Source organism: Rhinolophus sinicus, linkage group LG02, assembly GCF_036562045.2.
Source record: "Rhinolophus sinicus isolate RSC01 linkage group LG02, ASM3656204v1, whole genome shotgun sequence".
NCBI lineage: Eukaryota > Metazoa > Chordata > Mammalia > Chiroptera > Rhinolophidae > Rhinolophus > Rhinolophus sinicus.
Window position 1 is genome coordinate 192,260,295 of NC_133752.1, and position 8,652 is coordinate 192,268,946.

The 8,652-nt window shown below is 53.5% G+C and overlaps 2 long non-coding RNA genes across 2 annotated transcripts; both read right to left on the minus strand.

Annotated features, from left to right (window-relative positions):
- Positions 1 to 5,937: 5,937 nt before the first annotated feature.
- Positions 5,938 to 7,638, minus strand: LOC109448790 (uncharacterized). The gene is made up of 3 exons (XR_002137598.2): positions 7,532 to 7,638; positions 7,173 to 7,237; positions 5,938 to 6,041 (listed from the first exon to the last, which is right to left on the minus strand). It is a non-coding gene; the product is annotated as an uncharacterized LOC109448790 (long non-coding RNA).
- Positions 7,639 to 7,674: 36 nt separating this feature from the next.
- On the minus strand, positions 7,675 to 8,436 carry LOC141570176 (uncharacterized). The gene is made up of 3 exons (XR_012494129.1): positions 8,305 to 8,436; positions 7,952 to 8,058; positions 7,675 to 7,813 (listed from the first exon to the last, which is right to left on the minus strand). It is a non-coding gene; the product is annotated as an uncharacterized LOC141570176 (long non-coding RNA).
- Between the last annotated feature and the right edge of the window lie 216 nt (positions 8,437 to 8,652).

The following is an 8,652-nucleotide window of genomic DNA, read 5'->3' on the forward strand; positions in this document are numbered from 1 at the left end:
CTCCTGCTCCAGCGTGGTAGGATGAGAGAACACCTTCAGATAGACAGCCAGAACTTCCTGGGGAGCCTGAAGATCTCTGACTAGTCCCAGTTAAGACAGGGAGAGACTGAGGCACCCCGAAGTCGGATTGAGAACTTCCTGAATATTAAGTTTCCTCCAGCTCCTTCAAGTTTGTTTATCCCCCAAAGATATGACTGGCACAGGTGCTACAACACACAAACCACATGACTGCTTCCCTTTCCCCGAGACCCTCCCCACTTGAAAGGATACTGTCCCAACTCCTGATGAGCAGTCAGGCCCCACCTTACCCCACATCCCATATACCCACACATACACCCTGATCCCCACAGATTCCAGAACACACCAGATGCTTCCACACCTCTCTGCCTTTGTACATGCTGTTCTTCCTGCCTGAAATGCCCTTCCTCCTTTTCTGCCCCAAGAATTCCTGCTGTTCTCCAAATCCAGCCTCCACACCACCTCCCCTGGGAAGGACTCCAGAAGTCCCTGGCAGAAGTCATTCATCACCCAATCATTCATTCATCCAGCACTGGGCACAGGTTTGGTTCTTTTAAATGGGCTTGGGAGTCAGGTCAACTTGGGCTCCAAAGCACTTAGGAGCTGCATGACCTTGAGCAATTTTTTATTTAACCTGTGTGTAAAACGGGCAGATCAAGTAAGGGAGATGCACAAGAATGCACAGCTCATACCGTGTTTCCCCGAAAATAAGACCTAGCCGGACCATCAGGGTTAATGTGTCTTTTGGAGCAAAAATTAATATAAGACCTGATATTATATTATATTATATTAGACCCGGTCTTATAGTAAAATAAGACTGGGCCTTATGTTAATTTTTGCTCCAAAAGATGCATTAGAGTTGATGGTCCGGCTAGGTCTTATTTTGGGGGAAACACGGTAGTAGGTGCTCAGTAAACGTGACCATGCCTTCGTAGTCCTCCCTTCACCACTGTGCAGATATCCATAGTGCATGTCCCATCCCATGCCTGTCTCCCTCATTGCGTGGCTGTGCCCTTGCAGGCAGGCAACAAGGACTGAAGTTCAGTTGCATGAATCTTGGTGTGTGAATGGATGGGGGAATTCGAGCCATCTGAATGCTGGCTCAGCGGCAGATGTGTGCTTGGAACCTATCACACCTTTCCATAGATTGAAAGTGGAAGGCCGCAGGTGAGGCAAATGACTTACGGTCTCCTTCACTTGGCCAGAGGCCTGGCCTAGTGGCAGCCCTGGAGTGTGGGGTGCAGGGGAAAGAGGAGGGACAGGAAGGAGTATGGAGATGGAGACAGGGATGTCTGTAGACCCAGAACATCTGTTGCTGTGGGATCAGACCTGATGCTAGGTCACTGGGCACACATTTAAGGAAGGGGTGGGGACTGGAGGGCTGTGCTTTCTGGGAGAGGGAAGGGGGAGGCCTGGTGGAGAGGAAACATCTGGTGATGGTCACCTTGCTAGGCCTGGGGCTGAAGCCTGGGGCCCCCATTGCTCATCTCCTGTAAGGAGAGTCCTATGGAGGCCGAGGGTCGACTGGGAGGAAGTGGGGAGAGGCAGAAAGGGCAGCTCCAGGCAGGGAGAAGTTCATGGGCCCCAGGAAAGAGTCCCTTTTCCACCATCCAGTCCTTGTGTGACTCTAGGCGGCTCACCTCTTCTCTCTGGCCTCAGTTTCCTCATATATAAAGTGAGGAAGATAATACCCATTTTAAAGGACTGTTCTGAGGATGAGTAAAGTCTGAAAGAGGAATTCACCATTGTCCATCCCATGCTTGAGGAGCTGCTAGTAAGGCAGGGGTGGGGAGGTGGGAGAGCGATGTGAAACAGGTGTGCAGAGGCTTTGGGGCGGGGGAGGGGAGGCTTGGTTGTCAGAACTCTGGGGACCCTGGGCAAGTTGCTTGTCCTCTCTGGACCTCAGAAGATCATCTAACACAGAAGCACCCCCTGGATGGAGTGAGGGGACTAAGTACCCTTTGAGTGCACATCATTAGCCTAGGATTTGTTTCCTTTAATCCTTACCAGAACTCCATGACAGAGGTACTGGGTCCTGATGGGGAAACTGAGGCACAGGTCCTATTGTTATGTGTGGCCTGGGCGGCCAAGGACAATTCTCTGGAAGGGTGAGACTTGCTCTGAAGTTTGATGGGGAGTGATGGTTAAACGCTTGTCTGTTTGGCCAGAGCTTCCAATGCCTCCTTACTTGATCCTCACAGTCCTATGAGGTAGAGACTAGGAGTATCCCTAGTTCACAGATGAGGAAACTGAACTGAGACATGGAGAGAAGATGTGGCTTGCTCAGGGTCACTCAGGAAGTAAGAACCTGTCTGAGCCAGGATCTGAGCCGGCTCCTAGCTTCTGGGGAAAGGTCATTTCAGGCCAGCAGAGCATTTCATAACAGGCTCACTCTAAGAGCCTAGTTAGGCCTCTCTGGTCCCGAAGGGGCCCTGAGAGGATGTACAGAGGGCTGGGAGGACTGAAGAGGAGGGGCACTTGAGCCAGGCAAGTGGGACAGCTGGGGAGAGAAGGGAAAGGGCCCCTTCAAAATGCGGGAGTCACAGAGTTTAGAGGTTTTTGGCCTAGAGAGTTCCTTAAAGTCCTCCAGCCCATTCTACAGATGAGACAAACTGAGGCAACACAGTTGCTTAGATTAGAAATCAGACCAGGACACAGCTGGCCTGTCTCAGAATTCTAAAGTCTGAGCCCTGAGGGGTGAGGACCAGAGGTGAGGAAAGGGGCTTTCGGCGCCCAGAAGTCCAGGACCCATGCCAGGCCGCTGTGCCCTGGGGATGGAGGACTGTAGGGGTCTCTCCCACCCTCTGCTCCCACCCTCGCCCACCCCCCACTACTCAGTAGTCACCAGGGTGGAATATTTTAGCACCTATAGAAAAACCGCCACAGACGGCCTGTGGCAGCTGTTGCTAAGGAGACGCTCCCAAAATAGCCCCCCTCCGCCAACCTTTCCCGCTGCTGCTCCTGCTGTGGGGAGGGGAGGAGGTTGGCACCCATACTCTGGCCCCAGGTTCACCCGTCCGCCCTTGCTCCTGGTACCCACATGGGCCAACGACCTGGGCAGCCACAGGTCTGCAGAGGAGGCAGGAGCTAGACTGAGCATCCCTGTGGCCTCAGCCACCAGCCCTCAGCTGGGGGAAGAAGGTCATCCAGATGAGGGGAGATGGGGGAGAAAAGAACATGGCAGCCATGATCCACAGCACACTCCCACATATGCACAATCAGACCTCACCGTCTTACACATCAACTGTGGACACCACACGTACAAACCCACAAATGGCCACCTAGATCTGCATATACACCATCAAAGACAAATAGATGCTCGGGTAAACATATGCCACAAATACACAACACACACCTGCAAGTACATAACACACAGCCATAAATACACACATTTACATACACGTATACAAATATGTGTCTCAAGTATACACACACACACACACACACACAAATGCATACACAGCCTGACAGCACGTGAACACACAAATATCCAAACATGCCCAGCATGTGGCGTTCAAGGGCATTAAGTGGTATTACCCATGGGCTCGGTCCAGGGGCCATGCTTATCTTGGGACCTCCAGACATCCTTACGTAGTGGGGAACTTCTACAGTGCAGCCAAAGGCTGGGAGATTAGGAAGGGGTGTGCAGGAGGGTGGGTGGATGGTGATGTCTCTGTGAACCCCTCTAAGTGGGTGTTCTGGGGACCAAAGAATCCCTGGTACCCAGGAAACCTGCTTTGGGAACTGGTAAGTGAGGGGAGGGAACTCTTGCCTGCAGACTGGAAACCTCTGCGCTTGGAGAGTTCTGAGCCCCAGGTTCACTATGCAGCTGGTTGGCAAAGGTGCTGCAGTTGAGGCTGGGGTGCTGCTGAGGGCAAGAAAGCAACAGGGTGGCAACGGTGATGGTCTTGACAGGTGCAAAGCAGTTTATAAGCCACTTTTACATTCGTGATGTTGTATACTTTGGTAACAGCTACACTGAGTGGTGTCTCCATCTCTGAGACCCAGACAGGAGAGGGGATTTGAAGACCACACAGAAAGTTACTAGCAAAGGTGGAACCAGAGCCCAAGGAGGCTCCAGCTCCCAGCCCTACGTGCCTTCCTCTTGGCTGCGCTGAACACGCTGGAAAGGCCATCAGGTGCAGACTTGGCTTTACCCCTGATTCATCCTGTGATGTTGGCAGCCAAACCCTCCATCTCTCCACCTGGAAAGCTGAGAGTGAACCCCCAAGGGGTGTATTCAAGCAGCAGTTTGTGGCCACAGCCGGGGCTGGGGAGTGGTGACCGCTGGATGCTCTCGTATTGTCCGCGCAAGGACGAGGGACGCCGAGTCGCTCCCCTCCGCATTTGGCCAGCCGCGGTCTCTCTCCAGCCTTGCTGCGTGGCTCCGGTTCATGAATCCGGGCTCCGCGTCTTCGCTGGCGCCTCATCACTCGGGAGACACGGCGAGCGGCTTGCGGTTGCCTTGGGAACCTCGGTGGGGCCGTGGAGCGCGGCGCACGACTCCACGCTCAGGGCGCTGGGCGCCGGGCCTGCGCCGCGCACCGAGAGTAGCGTTTGGAGTCAGAGAGACACCTGTCGCCAGCGGTGAAGGAAGGGGCGTCGCGGCAAGGGTTGTTATTTTTTCTTTTACTTTTAATTAAGGTGTAACTTAATACATACATCTTAAGAGTACATACCGCTCGATGATTTTTACGTGTGTATAAAATCCGTGTAACCATCTCTCAGATCAAGATACAGAACACTTCCAGCGCCCTGGAAGGCTTCCTCCGGTTGCGATGTTATTTTTAATTGTATTTTTTACACTTCTCCGGGAATAAACCGGCGAGGGAGTAATGGCCTTCCGAGGACACAGAATTTCCGTGTCTTCTCCCGGCTCTGCTTTGCCTCCTTCGGGGCCCTCCTTGGGCCTCAGTGTCCTGTAAAAAGGAGCACGGGACTGGCATTTGTCGTGTGGTGTGCTCCTTACAAAGCGTTTAGATACCTACCTAGCTAACTTTGACCCTAATAACTGCCCTATCGAGTCAGTACTACTTGGTTTATACCCAGATCACCGATGAGAACGCTATGATTTAGAGAGAAGGAATAAATTGCCTAAATTCGGACAGCTCGCTGGTAGTGGAGCTAGAACTCCAACAAAGATCTGTCTAACCTTGACGTTTATCTCTCTTTCTCCACCCCACCCTCCTTTCCCCCCTGGTCGTTGGCCTCTTTTAAAGAGCGGTACAAATTACATGCGCTGGGAGAGCGGGTCGTTTCACATCTCTGCGCTGTTGCGCATGTGGTTCCTTCTACTTGGGACTCGCCTCTTCCCCAAGGTTTTGTCCTTGAGAGGAGCTCCTACTCGTCCTTCAAAACCCGCGAGGGCAATCTCTGAAGTCATCCTAACTGCAATCCTCCCTAGCGGCTCCCCACAGCCCAGGGTAAGACTCTGCTCTGCACAGGCACTCGCCTCCCACAGTGCGCCCAAGGGCTTCTCCAGGCTTCGTCCAACTTCAACCTGCAGGGCGCCCGGCACACATCTGGTCTTCAATAAATATGCTTGGAACTGAAAGTGGAGAAGAGGTTTTGAAACCTTGTTTTCTCGCTCTGTAAAAATGGAGTCCACAGTAACCATGCCGCTCAAATATGTTGAGCCCAGAGAGAGCTTAGGGAACAGCTGGGGCAGAACCGCAGGAAGAGAAAGGCTGTCCACAGCCCACCCTGACTGGATTAGGGAATAGACTCGTCTGCGCCTCCCAGGCCAGACTGGGGTTGCCTGGGAAGATTTCATTCCTTCCACTGGGGAGCGTCTACTCGCCTAGGCCAGAGGGAAGTAAAGCGGCCTTCAGGGATCCGAAGGGAGCTCCAGGAGCCTGGACCCATAGCCCCTCCTTCCTTCCAGGGCCTTCCAGTGAGAGGCTTCCGATTAAGTAGTGGAATGTCCTTGGGCTGATTTTTCACTTTGTATCCACATTTTCCTTCACACAGAATTGGAGGCAGTTGGCAGGATATTCAATACAGTGGTGAAATATACCAAAGGGCTAGGACCAGGAAGGGAAGAAGATTATATATAACTTTTCTTTTCTATAGTTGAGTAAGTCCACCATTCTCTTTCCCATAAATCTGACTTCAACCATACATTTTGCTTTGTTAACAAGATAAAAACAATTCTTTGAACTGAAGGAAATTTCCCCCTCGGCTTCCTGTCAATCGCATTCCTACAGCAGACACATTTTGGGTGTCAGGAAAGTGAGGCATGGAGGGGTGAGGGACTTGCCTTGAACCCCGTGGCAAGAGGGACACATAATTTCTGATGGTGCAGATGCCAGCGTGCTGGCATGGGCCAGAGCCAGGGGTTTTAAATGAGGATTTTCCCTCTTCTCCAGAGGAAGTGTTTGAAAAATGCTCCACCTTGAAGATGAGGTAGGTATGAAAAAGGCAGTGCTGATTACTAAGGCTAGAGTGGTAGAACTTTGAGGAGAGGAAGTCTATGTGACCTGGGGGAGAAAGAGACAAATTTGGGCTTCAGTTTCCTCATATGTAAAGTGGGAGAGATGAGCTCCTGTCTTAAGACAGAGGAAGTATCAGTTTCATAGGGAAGACTATGAAGGAGGGCCAGATACAAGATACAAGGAGGGCCAAGTAACCAGTCAGCAATACTTCCATCTTCATTATCCCCATTAACAGATGGGAAAACTGAGCCCCAGAAACGGGACATGGCAGGCTCAAGACCACTGTGGCCATGACAAGATCTTGGCCCTGGGGCCACCCAGCTTGAGTTCTTTCCCCTCCACCACCATGGGGGTCATTCCTCAGACCTCCCCTGGCCTTGGGCAGTTCCTCTGGGGCCCCCCTTGAGAAATAGAGGGAAGAGCAGGATTCTAGCCTTGTTCCAGCCCCCTGCCCCTGGCAGTTGGAGTTGTTTCTCAGGAGGACAGATGTTTCACCAAATGGCAAATGCACGTGCTTTTCCCTGGCTTGGGGAGGAGGTGGGTGCTGAGAAGGAGATGCCAGCTGGTTGGGCAGAGAGAACTGTAGCCACACCTGAGGTATTTAAATAGCCACCGCCTTCTCTGGGCACCAGCTGGAGGGGAGGCATCTGGGCAGGAGGGGGGTGAGAACAGGGAACAGAGCAGCTCATTCAGAACCTGTCACAGCCTCAGGATGAGTACCTGGCTTCTCCTCCCAGGGGACTTGGACCACGCACCTCACCGCCCTGGGCCTCCATCGCCATCACCTGCAAAGGGAGGATTTACAGCCTGCTTGGAGGGTGCCTGTTGAGGCTGAATGGAGAGAACCTGACTAACGTGTCTGACCCATGCCCAGTACCCAGTAGATGCTCACTGCTTGATGGCTATTGTTATCCCAACCTCCGTGTCAGGGCAGGAGGCCCCACCCATTGCAGTATCCCTGACAAATGGGCACCCACCCCCTGTTCACCCACCTCTCATGCCAGAGAGCTCATTACCTCCCATGACAATCCACAGTGAAATGGAATCAGAGAATCCCAAACTGAGAATAACAACAGTACCTCTCTTGTAGTGTTACTTAGATCAGTGCCTCTCAAGCTTCCGGTGCACACGAATCACCCAGGGATCTTGTTTAAACACAGATTCGTGTTCAGTGGGTCTGCGTGGGGGGGCCCGGGTTTCCTCGTTCCCAGCAGGCGATGCACGTGCTGCTCCTCCTTGGGTCACATTTTGAGTCTCAAAGGACTGCCTTGCCCTGGAAATCATGGCGAGGGGCCCACGGAGGGTCACGAGTAGGGGCGTGGGGTGGGAGCAGGCTAGCAGTTTAGGGAGACATAAAAGTCCTTCATGGGAGAAGGGAAAGGGGGGTGTGGTAAGACCCCTTGGCTCATGCGGGCCACTCCTACAGATGCAGAAACCAAGGCCCACATAGGGTGGCTGACCTGCTCAGGCCACACGACACTGGGAGGATGTCTGCTTACCTGTGGCGCTCCACCCTTCACCCTTCCTGCTTCCCAGCTTTCAGGCCAACACCCCCTACTCCCTGGAGTCTCTCCTGGCCTGTGCTCCTGTTTTACATCTTGTAATACTAGGAAGAGAGAGACAGACATTAGTGAAGTCAACCTTACCCCAAACCTGAGTCTGGGTACCACTGTTCCCCCCCAACAGGTCATGTCAGGTCAGGAAAAGGTGGCTATTCAAATAAAGATGGGGCTGCGGGAAATCAGTCTCCCTCTCTTCTCCTCACCCCACCCCACCCCACCCAAGGAGGTGTTCAAACCCCAGTAGGATGATGACAATAGCAGTGGGTCACCATGTATGGGGTGCTTCCAACCTGCTAGGTTCACTCCAGCACTGGCATACAGGACCCCACTTCACGGTGGCACCGGTATTATTAGCACTGTGTACAGATGAGGGAACTGAGGCAGAGACAGGGGCCCAATGGCTTGCCCAAGGTCACGTGCGGGAGGACTCCGGGTTCCGAGGAGGGAGGCAGAGCCCGGACTCCGGGCATCAGAGGTGCGGGACGTGGCGGCCCCCCGCCGGCACAGAGCCGCCTGGGTGGCGGGCGGCGGGCCCGAGCCGGAAGCCCCCAGCCTGGCCAGGCCGCCCCGCCCGCCCGGTAGCCGAGGCGCTGGGATGGGCCGGGGGCGGGACATCGGGCGAAGGCGCTTCCTGGCTC